The sequence below is a fragment of the Zea mays genome, chromosome 4, assembly GCF_902167145.1.
Source record: "Zea mays cultivar B73 chromosome 4, Zm-B73-REFERENCE-NAM-5.0, whole genome shotgun sequence".
In the NCBI taxonomy this organism is placed as follows: Eukaryota; Viridiplantae; Streptophyta; class Magnoliopsida; order Poales; family Poaceae; genus Zea; species Zea mays.
In genome coordinates this window covers 162,010,864-162,028,820 of record NC_050099.1, presented here as the reverse complement: position 1 = coordinate 162,028,820, position 17,957 = coordinate 162,010,864, and positions in this window count along the sequence as shown.

The window sequence follows — 17,957 nt, the reverse complement described above, 5'->3', positions numbered from 1 at the left end:
CCTTTCAATCTCCCCCTTTTTGGTGATTTATGCCAACACAAACCAAAGCAAATATAGAAGTGCATAATTGAACTAGTTTGCATAATGTAAGTGTAAAGGTTGCTTGGAATTGAGCCAATAAAACTACTTACAAGATATGCATGGAATGTTTCTTTCTTATTTAGCATTTTGGACCACGTTTGCACCACATGTTTTGTTTTTGCAAATCCTTTTGTAAATCTATTTCAAAGATCTTTTGCAAATAGTCAAAGGTAAATGAATAAGAGTTTGCAAAAGCATTTTCAAGATTTGAAATATTCTCCCCCTGTTTCAAACAAAACTCCCCCTAAAAGAGATCCACCTCTTAGTGTTCAAGAGGGTTTTGATATACCATTTTTGAAATACTACTTTCTCCCCCTTTTGAACACAATAGGATACCCATTGATAAATACTTTTGGAAAGTACTAAGTTTTTGAAATTGGTGGTGGTGCGGTCCTTTTGCTTTGAGCTCATTTCTCCCCCTTTTTGGCATGAATCGCCAAAAACGGAATCATTAGAGCCCTCGAAGTAATTTCTTCCCCTTTGGGCATAAGTAAATGAGTTAAGATTATACCAAAGACGAAGTCCTTTTCTTTGATGCTTATTTCTCCCCCAAAGAATAGAGAGATGGTTGGAGTGATGGCGAAGGATGAGTTACGGAGTGGAAGCCTTTGTCTTCGCCGAAGACTCCAATTCCCTTTCAATATACCTATGACTTGGTTTGAAATAGACTTGAAAACACATTAGTCATAGCATATAAAAGAGATATGATCAAAGGTATTCAAATGAGCTATGTGTGCAAGCTAGCAAAAGAAATTTCTAGAATCAAGAATATTGAGCTCATGCCTAAGTCTGGTAAAAGATTGTTCATCAAGTGGCTTGGTAAAGATATCGGCTAATTGATCTTTAGTATTAATGTAAGAAATCTCGATATCCCCCTTTTGTTGGTGATCCCTAAGAAAATGATACCGAATGGCTATGTGCTTAGTGCGGCTATGCTCGACGGGATTGTCGGCCATTTTGATTGCACTCTCATTATCACATAGCAAAGGGACTTTAGTGAATTTGTAACCATAGTCCCGCAGGGTTTGCCTCATCCAGAGCAATTGCGCGCAACAATGTCCTGCGGCAATGTACTCGGCTTCGGCGGTGGAAAGAGCGACCGAATTTTGCTTCTTTGAAGCCCAAGACACCAAGGATCTTCCCAAGAACTGGCAAGTCCCCGATGTGCTCTTCCTATTAATTTTGCACCCCGCCCAATCGGCATCCGAATAACCAATCAAATCAAACGTGGATCCCCGAGGGTACCAAAGCCCAAACTTAGGAGTGTAAGCCAAATATCTCAAGATTCGTTTTACGGCCGTAAGGTGGGATTCCTTAGGGTCGGATTGGAATCTTGCACACATGCATACGGAAAGCATAATGTCTGGTCGAGATGCACACATAAATAAAGTAATGAACCAATCATCGACCGGTATACCTTTTGATCCACGGACTTACCTCCCGTGTCGAGGTCGAGATGCCCATTAGTTCCCATGGGTGTCTTGATGGGTTTGGCATCCTTCATCCCAAACTTGGTTAGAATGTCTTGAGTGTACTTCGTTTGGCTAATGAAGGTGCCCTCTTGGAGTTGCCTGACTTGGAATCCTAGAAAATACTTCAACTCCCCCATCATCGACATCTCGAATTTCTGTGTCATGATCCTACTAAACTCTTCACATGTAGACTCGTTAGTAGACCCAAATATAATATCATCAACATAAATTTGGCATACAAACAAGTCATTTTCAAGAGTTTTAGTAAAGAGTGTAGGATCGGCCTTGCCGACTTTGAAGCCATTAGCAATAAGGAAATCTCTTAGGCATTCATACCATGCTCTTGGGGCTTGCTTGAGCCCATAAAGCGCCTTAGAGAGCCTATAAACATGGTTAGGATACTCACTGTCTTCAAAGCCGGGAGGTTGCTCAACATAGACCTCTTCCTTGATTGGTCCGTTGAGGAAGGCACTTTTCACGTCCATTTGATAAAGCTTAAAGCCATGGTAAGTAGCATAGGCCAATAATATGCGAATTGACTCAAGCCTAGCTACGGGTGCATAGGTTTCACCGAAATCCAAACTTTCGACTTGTGAATACCCTTTGGCCACGAGTCGAGCTTTGTTCCTTGTCACCACACCATGCTCATCTTGCTTGTTGCGGAAGACCCATTTGGTTCCTACAACATTTTGGTTAGGACGTGGAACTAAATGCCATACCTCGTTCCTTGTGAAATTGTTGAGCTCCTCTTGCATCGCCACCACCCAATCCGAATCTTGGAGAGCTTCCTCTACCCTGTGTGGCTCAATAGAGGAAACAAAAGAGTAATGTTCACAAAAATGAGCAACCCGAGATCTAGTAGTTACCCCTTTATGAATGTCTCCGAGGATAGTGTCGACGGGGTGATCTCGTTGGATTGCTTGGTGGACTCTTGGGTGTGGCGGTCTTGGTTCTTCCTCGTCCTCCTTTTCTTGATCATTTGCATCTCCCCCTTGATCATTGCCGTCATCTTGAGGTGGCTCATTTGCTTGATCTTCTACTTCATCAACTTGAGCTTCATCCTTATTTTGAGTAGGTGGAGATGCTAGCGTGGAGGAGGATGGTTGATCTTGTGCTCTTGAAGGCTCTTCGGATTCCTTAGGACACACGTCCCCAATGGACATGTTCCTTAGCGCTATGCATGGAGCCTCTTCATTACCTATCTCATCAAGATCAACTTGCTCTACTTGAGAGCCGTTAGTTTCATCAAACACAACGTCACATGAGACTTCAACTAGTCCAGTGGACTTGTTAAAGACCCTATATGCCCTTGTGTTTGAGTCATAACCAAGTAAAAAACCTTCTACAGTTTTAGGAGCAAATTTAGATTTTCTACCTCTTTTAACAAGAATAAAGCATTTGCTACCAAAAACTCTAAAGTATGAAATGTTGGGCTTTTTACCGGTTAGGAGTTCATATGATGTCTTCTTGAGGATTCGGTGAAGATATAACCGGTTGATGGCGTAGCAGGCGGTGTTGACCGCTTCGGCCCAAAACCGGTCCGGTGTCTTGTACTCATCAAGCATTGTTCTTGCCATGTCCAATAGAGTTCGATTCTTCCTCTCCACTACACCATTTTGTTGAGGTGTGTAGGGAGAAGAGAACTCATGCTTGATGCCCTCCTCCTCAAGGAAGCCTTCAATTTGAGAGTTCTTGAACTCCGTCCCGTTGTCGCTTCTTATTTTCTTGATCCTCAAGCCGAACTCATTTTGAGCCCGTCTCAAGAATCCCTTTAAAGTCTCTTGGGTTTGAGATTTTTCCTGTAAAAAGAATACCCAAGTGAAGCGAGAATAATCATCCACTATTACAAGACAATGCTTACTCCCGCCGATGCTTATGTAAGCAATCGGGCCGAATAGATCCATGTGGAGCAGCTCAAGCGGCCTGTCGGTCGTCATGATGTTCTTGTGTGGATGATGGACTCCAACTTGCTTTCCTGCCTGGCATGCGCTACAAATCCTGTCTTTCTCAAAATGAACATTTGTTAATCCTAAAATGTGCTCTCCCTTTAGAAGCTTGTGAAGATTCTTCATCCCAACATGGGCTAGTCGGCGGTGCCAGAGCCAACCCATGTTAGTCTTAGCAATTAAGCAAGTGTCGAGTTCAGCTCTATCAAAATCTACTAGGTATAGCTGACCCTCTAACACTCCCTTAAATGCTATTGAATCATCACTTCTTCTAAAGACAGTGACACCTACATCAGTAAAAAGACAGTTGTAGCCCATTTGACATAATTGAGAAACAGAAAGCAAGTTGTAATCTAAAGAATCTACAAGAAAAACATTGGAAATAGAATGGTCAGGAGATATAGCAATTTTACCAAGTCCTTTGACCAAACCTTGATTTCCATCCCCGAATGTGATAGCTCGTTGGGGATCTTGGTTTTTCTCATATGAGGAGAACATTCTTTTCTCCCCTGTCATGTGGTTTGTGCACCCGCTGTCGAGTATCCAACTTGAGCCCCCGGATGCATAAACCTACAAAACAATTTTAGTTCTTGACTTTAGGTACCCAAACGGTTTTGGGTCCTTTGGCATTAGAAACAAGAACTTTGGGTACCCAAACACAAGTCTTGGAGCCCTTGTGTTTGCCCCCAACAAATTTGGCAACTACCTTGCCGGATTTGCTAGTAAGCACATAAGATGCATCAAAAGTTTTAAATGAAATGGCATGATCATTTGATGCATTAGGAATTTTCTTCTTAGGCAACTTAGCATGGGTTGGTTGCCTAGAACTAGATGTCTCACCCTTATACATAAAAGCATGATTAGGGCCAGAGTGAGACTTCCTAGAATGAATCTTCCTAATTTTGCTCTCAGGATAGCCGACAGGGTATAAAATGTAACCCTCGTTATCCTGAGGCATGGGAGCTTTGCCCTTGACAAAGTTGGACAATCTCTTAGGAGGGGCACTAATTTTGACATTGTCTCCCCTTTGGAAGCCAATGCCATCCTTAATGCCCGGGCGTCTCCCATTGTAAAGCATGCTACGAGCAAATTTAAATTTCTCATTTTCTAAGTTGTGCTCGGCAATTTTAGCATCTAGTTTTGCTATATGATCATTTTGTTGTTTAATTAAAGTCATATGATCATGAATAGCATTAATATCAACATCTCTACATCTAGTACAAATAGTGACATGCTCAATGGTAGATGTAGATGGTTTGCAAGAATTAAGTTCCACAATCTTAGCACGAAGTATATCATTCTTATCTCTAAGATCGACAATTGTAACTTTGCAAACATCAAAATCTTTAGCCTTAGCAATCAAATTTTCATTCTCTAATCTAAGGCTAGCAAGAGAAATATTTAATTCTTCAATCCTAGCAAGCAAATCATCATTATTATCTCTAGGATTGGGAATTGAAATATTACAAACATGTGAATCAACCTTAGCATTTAAACTAGCATTTTCATTCCTAAGGTTGTCAATCATCTCACGACAAGTGCTTAGCTCACTAGATAATTTTTCACATTTTTCTACTTCTAGAGCATAAGCCTTTTTAACCTTAACATGTTTTTTGTTTTCTTTAATTAGACAATCTTCTTGGGAATCCAAAAGGTCATCCTTTTCATGAATAGCACTAACCAATTCATTTAATTTTTCTTTTTGAGCTATGTTAAGGTTGGCAAAAAGGGAACGCAAATTATCTTCCTCATCACTAGCATTGTCATCACTAGAGGATTCATATTTAGTGGAGGATTTAGATTTAACCTTCTTTTTGCCGTCCTTTGCCATGAGGCATTTGTGGCCGACGTTGGGGAAGAGAAGTCCCTTGGTGACGGCGATGTTGGCGGCGTCCTCGTCGTCGGAGGAGTCGCTTGAGCTTTCGTCGGAGTCCCATTCCCGACAAACATGGGCATCGCCGCCCTTCTTCTTGTAGTATCTTTTCTTCTCCTTTCGCTTCCCCTTCTTGTCGTCACCTCGGTCACTGTCACTAGATATAGGACATTTAGCAATAAAATGACCGGGCTTACCACACTTGTAGCAAACCTTCTTGGAGCGGGACTTGTAGTCTTTCCCCCTCCTTTGTTTGAGGATTTGGCGGAAGCTCTTGATGACGAGCGCCATCTCCTCATTGTCAAGCTTGGAGGCGTCTATTGGTTGTCGACTTGGTGTAGACTCCTCCTTCTTCTCCTCCGTTGCCTTGAATGCAACGGGTTGGGCTTCGGATGAGTCGCCAAGCTCGTTGATCTTCCTCGAGCCTTCTATCATGCACTCAAAACTTACAAAATGCCCGATAACTTCCTCGGGGGTCATTTTAGTATATCTAGGATTACCACGAATCAATTGAACTTGAGTGGGATTAAGAAAAATGAGAGATCTTAAAATAACATTTACCACTTCGTGATCGTCCCACTTCTTGCTCCCGAGGTTGCGAACTTGGTTCACCAAAGTCTTGAGCCGGTTGTACATGTGTTGTGGCTCCTCTCCTTTGTGAAGCCGGAACCGACCGAGCTCCCCCTCGATCGTTTCCCGCTTGGTGATCTTGGTGAGCTCGTCTCCCTCGTGCACAGTTTTGAGTACATCCCAAATCTCCTTGGCGCTCTTCAACCCTTGTACTTTGTTATACTCCTCTCTACTTAGAGAGGCGAGGAGTATTGTTGTTGCTTGAGAGTTGAAGTGCTCGATTTGGGCCACCTCATCCTCATCATAGTCCTCATCCCCTACGGATGGTACCTGCGCGCCAAACTCAACAACATCCCATATGCTTTTGTGGAGCGAGGTTAGATGAAATCGCATTAAATCGCTCCACCTAGCGTAATCTTCACCATCAAAAGTTGGTGGTTTGCCTAATGGGACGGAAAGTAAAGGTGTATGTTTGGAAATGCGAGGGTAACGTAGGGGGATCTTACTATACTTCTTGCGCTCTTGGCGCTTAGAAGTGACGGAGGGTGCATCGGAGTCGGAGGTCGATGTTGATGAAGTGTCGGTCTCGTAGTAGACCACCTTCCTCATCCTCTTGTGCTTGTCGCCTTTCCGATGCGGCTTGTGGGAAGAAGATTTTTCCTTCTTCTCTTTGTGGTGAGAAGAAGATTTCTTCTCCTTCCCTTTGTTGGAGGAGCTCTTCTTCTTCTCCCTCCTTTTGGTGCGGGACTCTTCCGATGAAGTGCTCCCGTGGCTTGTAGTGGGCTTTTCGCCGGTCTCCATCTCCTTCTTGGCGTGATCTCCCGACATCACTTCGAGCGGTTAGGCTCTAATGAAGCACCGGCCTCTGATACCAATTGATAGTCGCCTAGAGGGGGGGGGTGAATAGGGCGAAACTGAAATTTACAAATATAAACACAACTACAAGACGGGTTAGCGTTAGAAATATAAACGAGTCCGCGAGAGAGGGCGCAAAAACAAATCGCGAGCAAATAATGAAGTGTGACACACGGATTTGTTTTACCGAGGTTCGGTTCTCTCAAACCTACTCCCCGTTGAGGAGGCCACAAAGGCCGGGTCTCTTTCAACCCTTCCCTCTCTCAAACGGTCCCTCGGACCGAGTGAGCTTCTCTTCTCAAATCAAAGCCGGGAACAAAACTTCCCCGCAAGGGCCACCACACAATTGGTGCCTCTTGCCTTGATTACAATGGAGTTTTGATCACAAGAACAAGTGAGAAAGAAAAGAAGCAATCCAAGCGCAAGAGCTCAAATGAACACGGCAAATCACTCTCACTAGTCACTAGGGTTTTGTGTGGAATTGGAGAGGATTTGATCTCTTTGAATGTGTCTAGAATTGAATGCCTAGCTCTTGTAAGTGGTTGAGAAGTGGGAAAACTTGGATGCAATGAATGGTGGGGTGGTTGGGGTATTTATAGCCCCAACCACCAAATGTGGCCGTTGGGAACCTGTCTGTTCGATGGCGCACCGGACAGTCCGGTGCACACCGGACAGTCCGGTGCACACCGGACAGTCCGGTGCCCCCTGCCACGTCATCACTGCCGTAGGATTCTAGCCGTTGGAGCTTCTGACTTGTGGGCCCGCCTGGGTGTCCGGTGCACACCGGACATGTACTGTTTGATGTCCGGTGCACCGGTATGGGCGTGCCTGACGTCTGCGCGCGCTGCGCGCGCATTAAATGCACCGCAGGGAGCCGTTGGCGCCGCAGGGAGCCGTTGCTTCGCTGGCACACTGGACAGTCCGGTGCACACCGGACAGTCCGGTGAATTTTAGCGGAGCGGCTGCCGCGCGAACCCGAGGCTGACGAGTTTCGAAGACCGCGCTTCCTTGGAGCACCGGACATGTCCGGTGCACACCGGACAGTCCGGTGAATTATAGCGCGCCGGCTTCCGAGAAATCCCGAGGGCGAAGAGTTTGAGTTGGTGTCCTCTGGGCGCACCGGACACTGTCCGGTGCACACCGGACAGTCCGGTGCCTCCAGCCAGAGGTGCCCTCGGTTGCCTCATTGCTCCTTTGTTGAATCCAATACTTGGTCTTTTTATTGACTGAATGTGTACCTTTAACACCTGTATAATCTATACACTTGGGCAAACTAGTTAGTCCAAAGATTTGTGTTGGGCAATTCAACCACCAAAATTATATAGGAACTAGGTGTAAGCCTAATTCCCTTTCAGCGGCAATACTACTCCGAGCGATGTCGGAGCCATCCACCACCGACCGTATCTAGGGAGAACTCAAGAATCTCCTGGAGGATGCCGCGGTCCGACGGGCCGAGAGCTCTGCCTCTCGAAGGCAAGGGTACCCACCGGAGCATCGCGCCGCGACTTCCCAATTCATGCGGGAAGCCTCGGTCCACACCAGGCGCACGCGGGACGCGACGCCTGCAGCCCCGGGTTGCCTCGGCAACGAGCACCGCCGTCACGATCGTCAAGCCCGCCTCGACGAAAAGGTGCGCCGAGGCTACTACCTCAGGCGTGGGGGACGCTACGACAGTGGGGAGGATCGGAGCCCCTCGCCCGAACCACCTGGTCTGCAAGCCTTCAGCTGGGCCATACGACGGGCGCCGTTCCCGACCTGGTTCCGAGCCCCGACTACCATCACCAAGTACTCGGGGGAAACAAGGCCAGAACTATGGCTTGCGGACTACCGGCTGGCCTGCCAGCTAGGTGGAACGGATGATGACAACCTCATCATCCGCAACCTCCCCCTGTTCCTCTCCGACGCTGCCCGAGCCTGGCTAGAGCATCTGCCTCCTGCGCAGATCTCCAACTGGGACGATCTGGTCAAAGCCTTCACTGGGAACTTCCAGGGCACATACGTGCGCCCTGGGAACTCCTGGGATCTCCGAAGCTATCGCCAACAGCCGGGGAATCCCTGCGGGACTACATCCGGCGGTTTTCGAAGCAGCGCACCGAGCTGCCCAACATCACCGACTCGGATGTCATCGGCGCGTTCCTCGCCGGCACCACTTGCCGTGACCTGGTGAGCAAGCTGGGTCGCAAGACTCCCACCAGGGCGAGCGAGTTGATGGATATCGCCACCAAGTTCGCCTCTGGTCAGGAGGCGGTCGAGGCCATCTTCTGGAAGGACAAGCAGCCTCAGGGATGCCAGCAGGAAGACGTCCCCGAGGCGTCCGCCCAGCGCGGCATGAAGAAGAAGGCCAAGAAGAAGTCGCAAGCGAAACGTGACACCACCGATGCAGATCTTGTCGCTGCCGCCGAGCATAGGAACCTTCGGAAGCCTCCCGGAGGGGCCAACCTGTTCGATAAGATGCTCAAGGAGTCGTGCCCCTATCATCAGGGTCCCATCAAGCACACCCTTGAGGAATGCGTCATGCTTCGGCGCTACTTCCATAAGGTCGGGCCCCCGGCGGAAGGTGGCAGAGGCCACGACAAAGACAAGAAGGAGGGCAACAAGGCAGAGGAGTTCCCCCGAGGTCCACGACTGTTTCATGATCTACGGTGGGCAAGTGGCGAACGCCTCAGCTCGGCACCGCAAGCAGGAGCGTCGGGAGGTCTGCTCGGTGAAGGTGGCGGCGCCAGTCTACCTAGACTGGTCCGACAAGCCCATCCCCTTCGACCAAGGCGACCACCCCGACCGCGTGCTGAGCCCAGGAAAGTACCTGCTCGTTGTCAACCCCATCACCGGCAACGTCAGGCTCACCAAGGTCCTCATGGACGGAGGCAGCAGCCTCAACATCATCTACGCCGAGACCCTCGGGCTCTTGCAAATCGATCTGTCCACGATCCGGGCCGGTGCGGCGCCCTTTCACGGGATCATCCCCGGAAAGCGCGTCCAGCCCCTTGGACAACTCGATCTGCCCGTCTGCTTCGGGACTCCCTCCAACTTCCAAAAGGAAACCCTCACGTTCGAGCTGGTTGGGTTCTGAGGAACCTACCACGCGGTGCTGGGAAGCCCGTGCTACGCCAAGTTCATGGCCGTCCCCAACTACACCTACCTCAAGCTCAAGATGCCGACCCCAACGAGGTCATCACCGTCGGATCCACATACCGACATGTGTACGAATGCGACGTGGAGTGTGTGGAGTACGCTGAGGCCCTCGCCGAGTCCGAGGCCCTCATCGCCGACCTGGAGTGCCTCTCCAAGGAGGTGCCAGATGCGAAGCGCCACGCCGGCAACTTTGAGCCAGCAGAGGCAGTTAAGTCCGTCCCTCTTGACCCCAGCAACGATGCCTCCAAGCAAGTCCGGATCGGCTCCAAGCTCGACCCCAAATAGGAAGCAATGCTCGTCGACTTTCTCCGCGTGAACGCCGAGGTTTTTGTGTGGAGTCCCTCGGACATGCCTGGCATACCGAGGGATGTCGCCGAGCACTCGCTGGATATCCGAGCTGCAGCCCGACCCGTGAAGCATCCTCTACGCCGTTTCGATGAAGAAAAGCGCAGAGCCATAGGCGAGGAGGTCCACAAGCTGACGGTTGCGGGGTTCATCAAAGAGGTATTCCATCCCGAATGGTTAGCCAACCCCGTGCTTGTGAAAAAGAAAGGTGGGAAATGGAGGATGTGTGTAGACTACACTGGTCTAAAAAAAGCATGTCCGAAGGTTCCCTACCCTCTGCCTCGCATCGATCAAATAGTGGATTCCACTGCTGGGTGCGAAACCCTGCATTCCTCGATGCCTACTCATTGTATCACCAAATCAAGATGAAAGATTGCGACCAGCTCGCGACTTCTTTCATCACACCTTTTGGCATGTACTGCTATATTACTATGCCATTTGGTCTGAGGAACGCAGGTGCGACATACCAAAGGTGCATGAACCACGTGTTCGGAGAGCACATCGGCCGAACGGTCGAGGCTTACGTCGATGACATCGTGGTCAAGACGAGAAAAGCCTCCGACCTCCTCTCTGACCTTGAAACGACATTCAAGTGTCTAAGGGCGAAGGGCGTGAAACTTAACCCCGAGAAATGTGTCTTCGGAGTCCTCCGAGGCATGCTCCTGGGGTTCATCGTCTCCGAGCGGGGCATCGAGGCCAACCCGGAGAAAATCGCGGCCATCACCAACATGGGGCATATCAAAGACTTGAAAGGAGTACAAAGGGTCATGGGATGCCTTGTGGCTCTGAGCCGCTTCATCTCGCGCCTCGGCGAAAGAGGCCTACCCTTGTATCGCCTCTTAAGGAAGACAGAGCGCTTCTCTTGGACCCTCGAGGCCGAGGAAGCTCTCGGAAACTTAAAGGCACTCCTTACAAGTGCGCCCATCCTGGTGCCCCCCGCTGCAGGAGAAGCCCTCTTGATCTACGTAGCCGCAACCACTCAGGTGGTCAGCGCCGCGATCGTAGTCAAGAGACGAGAAGAAGGGCATGCACTGCTCGTCCAGAGGCCGGTTTACTTCATCAGCGAAGTGCTATCCGAGACCAAGATCCGCTACCCGCAAATTCAGAAGCTACTGTACGCAGTAATTCTGACGCGGCGAAAGTTGCGACACTACTTCGAGTCTCATCCGGTGACTGTGGTGTCATCCTTCCCCCTGGGGGAGATCATCCAGTGCCGAGAGGCCTCGGGTAGGATAGCAAAGTGGGCGGTGGAGATCATGGGCGAGACAATCTTGTTCGCTCCTTGGAAGGCCATCAAGTCCCAAGTCTTGGCAGACTTCGTGGCTCAATGGGTCGACACCCAGCTACCAACAGCTCCGATCCAACCGGAACTCTGGACCATGTACTTCGATGGGTCGCTGATGAAAACAGGAGCATGTGCGGGCCTGCTCTTCATCTCACCCCTCGGGAAGCACCTCCGCTACGTGCTGCACCTCTATTTCCCGGCGTCAAACAACGTGGCCAAGTACGAGGCTTTGGTTAACGGATTGTGCATCACCATCGAGCTAAGGGTTCGGCGCCTCGACGCTCGTGGCGACTCACAGCTTGTCATCGACCAAGTCATGAAGAACTCCCACTGCCGCGACCGGAAGATGGAGGCCTACTACGACGAGGTTCGGCGCCTGGAAGACAAGTTCTACGGACTCGAGCTCAACCACGTCGCCCGACGGTACAACGAGACTGCAGATGAACTGGCTAAGATAGCCTCGAGGCGGACAATGGTTCCCCTGGATGTCTTCTCCAGAGACATACATAAACCCTCCGTCAAGACCGACGACACGCCCGAGCCCGGGGAAGCCTCGGCCCAGCCCAAGGCACCCTCGGCCACCGAGGGTGAGGCACTGCGTGTCGAGGGAGAGCGGGATGGGGTCACGCCTAATCGAAACTGGTAGACCCCGTACCTGCAATCTCTCCACCGAGGAGAGCTCCCCCTCGACAAAACCGAAGCTCGGCGACTGGCACGGCGCGCCAAGTCGTTCGTCTTACTGGGCGATGAAAGGGAGCTCTACCACCGCAGCCACTCAGGCATTCTCCAACGATGCATATCCATCGCTGAAGGACAGGAGCTATTGCAAGAGATACACTCGGGGGCTTGCGGTCACCACGCAGCACCTCGAGCCCTCGTTGGGAACGCCTTCCGACAAGGTTTCTACTGGCCCACCGTGGTGGCCGACGCCACTAGGATTGTACGCTCCTGCCAGGGGTGTCAATTCTACACAAGACAGACGCACTTGTCCGCTCAGGCCCTGCAGACAATACCCATCACTTGGTCGTTTGCTATGTGGGGTCTAGACCTCGTCGGTCCCTTGCAGAAGGCACCCGGGGGCTTCTCGCACCTGCTGGTCGCCATCGACAAATTCTCCAAGTGGATCGAGGTCCGACCCCTAACCAGCATCAGGTCCGAGCAGGCGATGGTGTTCTTCACCAACATCATCCATCGCTTCGGGGTCCTGAACTCCATCATCACCGACAACGGCACCCAGTTCACTGGCAAGAAGTTCCTGGACTTCTGCGAGGACCACCACATCCGAGTGGACTAGGCCGTCGTGGCTCACCCCATGACAAATGGGTAGGTGGAGCGTGCCAACGACATGATTCTGCAGGGACTTAAGCCGAGGATCTACAACGACCTCAACAAGTTCGGTAGGCGGTGGATGAAGGAACTACCCTCGGTGGTTTGGAGTCTGAGGACGATGCCAAGCCGAGCCACGGGTTTCTCACCGTTCTTTCTAGTCTATGGGGCCGAGGCTGTCTTGCCCACAGACTTAGAATACGGTTCCCCGAGGACAAGGGCGTACGACGACCAAAGCAACCAGACCAGTCGAGAAGACTCACTAGACCAGCTGGAAGAGGCTCGGGACGTGGCCTTGCTACACTCGGCGCGATATCAGCAGTCTCTGCGACGCTACCACGCCCGAGGGGTTCGGCCCCGAGACCTCCAAGTGGGAGACTTGGTGCTTCGGCTGCGGCAAGACGCCCGAGGGCGCCACAAGCTTACTCCTCCCTCCTAGGGGCCATTCATCATCGCCAAGATTTTGAAGCCCGGAACATACAAGCTGGCCAACAATCAAGGCGAGGTCTACAGCAACGCTTGGAACATACGACAGCTACGTCGCTTTTACCCTTAATATGTTTTCAAGTCGTTCATATACCTCGTTTTCTATACATACACAAATAAAGTCTAACCATCAAGGAAGGGTCAGCCTTGCCTCAGCAAAGCCCGACCCTCCCTCGGGGGCTAGAAGGGGGGAACCCCCTCTACGTCAAAATTTTCCTCGGAAAAAGTCTTTCTGCCAGAACATCTTTCGCGCTTTTCGACTGCTTCGATAGCGGGATCCTGAAAATGACGGAGTACACGTAAGCGGCAAGGCCGACCGAGCCGAGGGACTCCTACGCCTCTGGGATACAGATACCTCACTCATCACCTTCTGTGATAAGTAACTCACGCTCGGATAAACGATTTCGCTGACCGAAAAAGTCTTAACGCTCGAAAACTTTTCTGCCAGAACGATTTTCGTGCCTTCTCGACTATATCGATAACAGAATCCTACGAACGAGTAAGAGTGCACGTAAGCGGTGAGGTCGACCGAGCCGAGGGACTCCTATGCCTCCGGGATACGGATACCTCACTCATCACCTTCCGTGAAAAGTAACTCTTGCTCGGATAAATGATTCTGCTACCGACGAACAAGTCCTGATACTCGAAACAAGAGGAAAGGAAACACAGCTTTACAACACGACAATGATATGTTTGGGCCCCGGCGGCCGTGAAAAACATACGCACACTACAGACAAACTCTCCCTGCAGGTTCAGACATCAACAGAGGGAGCAGCAGCACCCTCAGCGTCGTCTCTACCTTCAGAGGAATCTGGCCCGGCCTCGGACGGCGACGCGGGTGGAAGGATCTCCACCTCGAAGGAGGAGGCCAGCACCAAGCTCGTGCCATCATAGCCGAGGTCTCCGTAAGGGTCCCGGCCCGGGCAAACACCTCGACCGGCTGCTCCGTAGCCTCAGCCAGTAGTCCCCCGAGGACATCAGCCCAACTCATGGCCTCGGCAGCCTGACTCCGGGGTCGGTCCCGCCAGCGGACGACCTGGCCAGGCTCCAGCCGCCGCTGCTGCACCTCCTCGACTAGGGAGGCCACGTGCTCCCGGGCCAACGAAGCTTCTTCTCGAGCCGATTCTGCGTCTGTCCATGCTGACACCGCTGCCTCCGGCTCCGGCTCATTGCAGAGCAGCCGAGGGTTCTTTAACTGAGCAAGAGAAGCCTTGGGTGGCAAGGCCGACCGAGCCGAGGGACTCCTACGCCTCCGGGATATGGATACCTCACTCGTCACCTTCCGCACAGGGCAACTCACACTCGGTTAAGCGGTTCGGCCAGCCGACAGGCGAGTCCTAGTGCTCGAAGTGAGGAAGAAACACGGTATTACACTCAAATACCTAGATGTTCAGGCCCCGACGGCCACAATGAACAAACACCGGCACTCAAGGTGCCATTACAAATGGAACTCCGGTTCCACTCCCGCGGGTATGAACAACCTCCATATCGGAGGGCCTACGAGACGACAAACTCCAGTCAGCTCGCCGCCGACCACTGCAGCAGCGTCAACGACCTCCGTCTCGGACGGCAAGACAGCTGCAGCGACGGCCTCGGGGCAAACGCTGCTGCTGGAGGTCCCTCGCCCACGTCCCCACACGAGGGGCGAGGACAAGCCGCCAAGGCCGAAGAGCCGGAGGTCCGACCGCAGGTGGCACCGACGATCTCGTCGGCGGAGAAACCTTCTCTGGCCGCCACCACCTCAGCACCGACGACGGCAACCACCTGCCTATCAGCACCGCACCAGCGAGCGCCGGCCACCCCAAAGCGCACCGGCAGGTCCTCACTCCCGTCCTCGCCGCAAGAACGAGAACAGGACCGTCTCAGAACACGAGTACCGCCCTCGTGACGTACGACGTGTTGTGAGACCCTCCGGTGCAGCCGGCCACAGTCGCCCGGACAGAGGACGGAATGCTGCACCCTGGCCAGGCAACAACAGTTCGCCTTCCCCCGCATGGCTGGAGGACGCCTCCTCCGCAGAGCTAGAGGATGGTTTCCACCCCCAGATGCCGGAGGAAGAAGCGGGACGCCAGCCCACGCGAAGGCAAGCCCCGGCTCACCTCGCCCTCCTCCCTAACAAGGATGATGAAGATCCTTGAAGCTGAGGGCGGGGCACAGGCCGCAGCCCGGCTTGCTTCTCCCCACCATCGAACTGATGGTCACCATCCTGGGTGACCATTGGTGAGGGAATGCGGCCGGGGTGCTTGATGAAAATCCTTGAAGCCGAGCGATGGTTGAAGGGTGCCCACCTCCGTAAGGTTGCGCTCCTCCAACGACAAGACGAAGGCAACGCGGGCGCTCCCCATCCGGGGGCTCGGAAGGTGGAAGGATGCGATGCATGAGGGGAGTGCGAAGACATAGCTACCACCCGGGGGGTCGATCCCTTTTTAAAGGCGGCTCTCCCCACTCGCGTCCTCAGGTGTCGCGGGCTAAGTCTTCACTGACGAGCCCCAGGGTCCTCCCCCTATGACACGGGGGCTGGGTCCCACGCGTCATGCAAGCTGGCCCGGAAGAGAAGAAGCCAAACCGCCGCGCGTGGAGCGTGTAACCACCTCGCGGTTACAAGCACTCATCCACCTTCGCCGAAACCAACGGTCGAAAGGGCGGACCGCCATGCAGGTGGCATGCAACCGCACCATGGAGACGCACCCCTTCGATTTCGACGCATCCAGCATGGAGGCCCAGGCCTACACGTCATGTAACCGGCGCGCCGGTTACTACGTGCGAAAAACTGCACCGCCACTTGCGCCAATGCCGCGCCTTCTCGACTGCGGAACCGGTGCCGCGACTCGAGGCAACCCTGCGCATGGCCCAACAGTGCCAACCGAGCACATCGGTCACGGGTCAGTCAACCGCGGGAGGAGGCGCGACGGTTGATATGGCCAAAAGTGGGCCGACAGTAATGGCGGCAGCAGGCGAGCGGAAGCAGTAGTCAAATCGTCTGCGGGCTCACGTCCCCTCCTGGAGCAGCAGGGGAGCCCCCTCCCACGGCGTAAAGACGACGCACCCGTGTTCCGTCCCTCGAACGGCTCACGCAACGGCTGCCCCGCGAACCACCCATCCCGTCGCATTAACTTCGTGGCAGGGCAAGCGACACCTTTGGCAGGCGAAGCGGGCGACGTTTCACCTCCGCCGTGATGACCGCGTCAAAAAAGGTGTGCCACATCGTTTAAATTCGTATCCTTTTCTTCTTCCCCTTTCTCTCTCTTGCTACAGGGACCGGGAAAGGGGATATTTCGAAAGGGATCCTTCTCCGCGAAGGAAGCGGGCCCCGAGCCCTCCTACTGATCAGGGGTTCGAAGGCTGGCCCCTCGGAAGGTTTCGACAGCCGCCCCAGAGCACTCGGGCTTCAGGCCCATTACTGATCAGAGGTTCGAAGGCTGGCCCCTCGGAAGGGTTCGACCGCCGCCTCAGAGCACTTGGGCTCCGCGCCCACTACTGATCAGGGGTTTGAAGGCTGGCCCCTCGAAGGGTTCGACAGCCGCCCTAGAGCACGCAGAGCGAGGGATGACTCTGGGTACATCTGATACATGGCCAAGGCTCGGGCTATAGTCCCGAGGTACCGTAGGACATTTCCGAGACCAGTAGGAGCGATTTTGTAACGGAATCCCATCAGAGGGAGGCATCGAGCCCTCGGACCCTAACGAACGGGACCGGGTCCGGCAAATCACTTGCAGGTACTTTTGGAGCGCGCCTCTAGGCCACTAGCCGACCCTTATCGAATGGGGCACGGGCGTCCACTCGGATCACCCGTTAGCAACTCACTGGAGACACCATGTTTGGCGCCCTCCGAGGGCAACATGGCGCTTTCCCCCCTCCTCCTTGCGGAAAGGCAACGAAGGGGCGTATGATAAAAGCCGAGTCAGTCCTTGATCGTCCTCTCACTCTGTGCAGAGGCTCGGGGGCTGCTCTCGCAAACCCGGCTCCGACCGAACCGTTGACAGCGTCAACAAACCAGTCTGAAAACTCGGAACCTGACCATGCACCCGGACCACGATCAGACCGCATGAGGGAACGACCAGACCGGCCAAGGCGTCACGAAAGGCATTAAGACCTCGGAGGAGTCAAACCACTCCTCCGAGGCCTCGGGGGCTACACCCGGCGGGTGCGCTCGCGCGTACCCACTGGAACAAAACATTACCGAGAAAGGCCGGTCCCCTTGCAAAAAAGTGCGACAAAGCCTCCAAGCGAGTACCAACACTCCCTTTGAGGCTCGGGGGCTACTGTTGGGTACCATAATTAGGGGTACCCCCAAGACTCCTAAACTCAGCTGGTAATCACCATCAGCGCAAACTACAGAGACTGATGGGCGCAATTTAGGTCAAGGCTTCGTCTACTCAAGGGACGCGATCTCGACTCACCCGAGCCCAACCTCGGGCGGGAACTGTAGTCCCAGGCGAATTCACGCCTCGCCCGAGGGCCTCCTCAGCAACGGGCGCACCCTCGACTCGCCCGAAGCCCAGCTCGGACAGGCTTCGTTGTGAAGCAACCTTGGCCAAGTCGCCTCACCAACCGACCGTATCGCAGGCGCATTCAATGCGAGTATC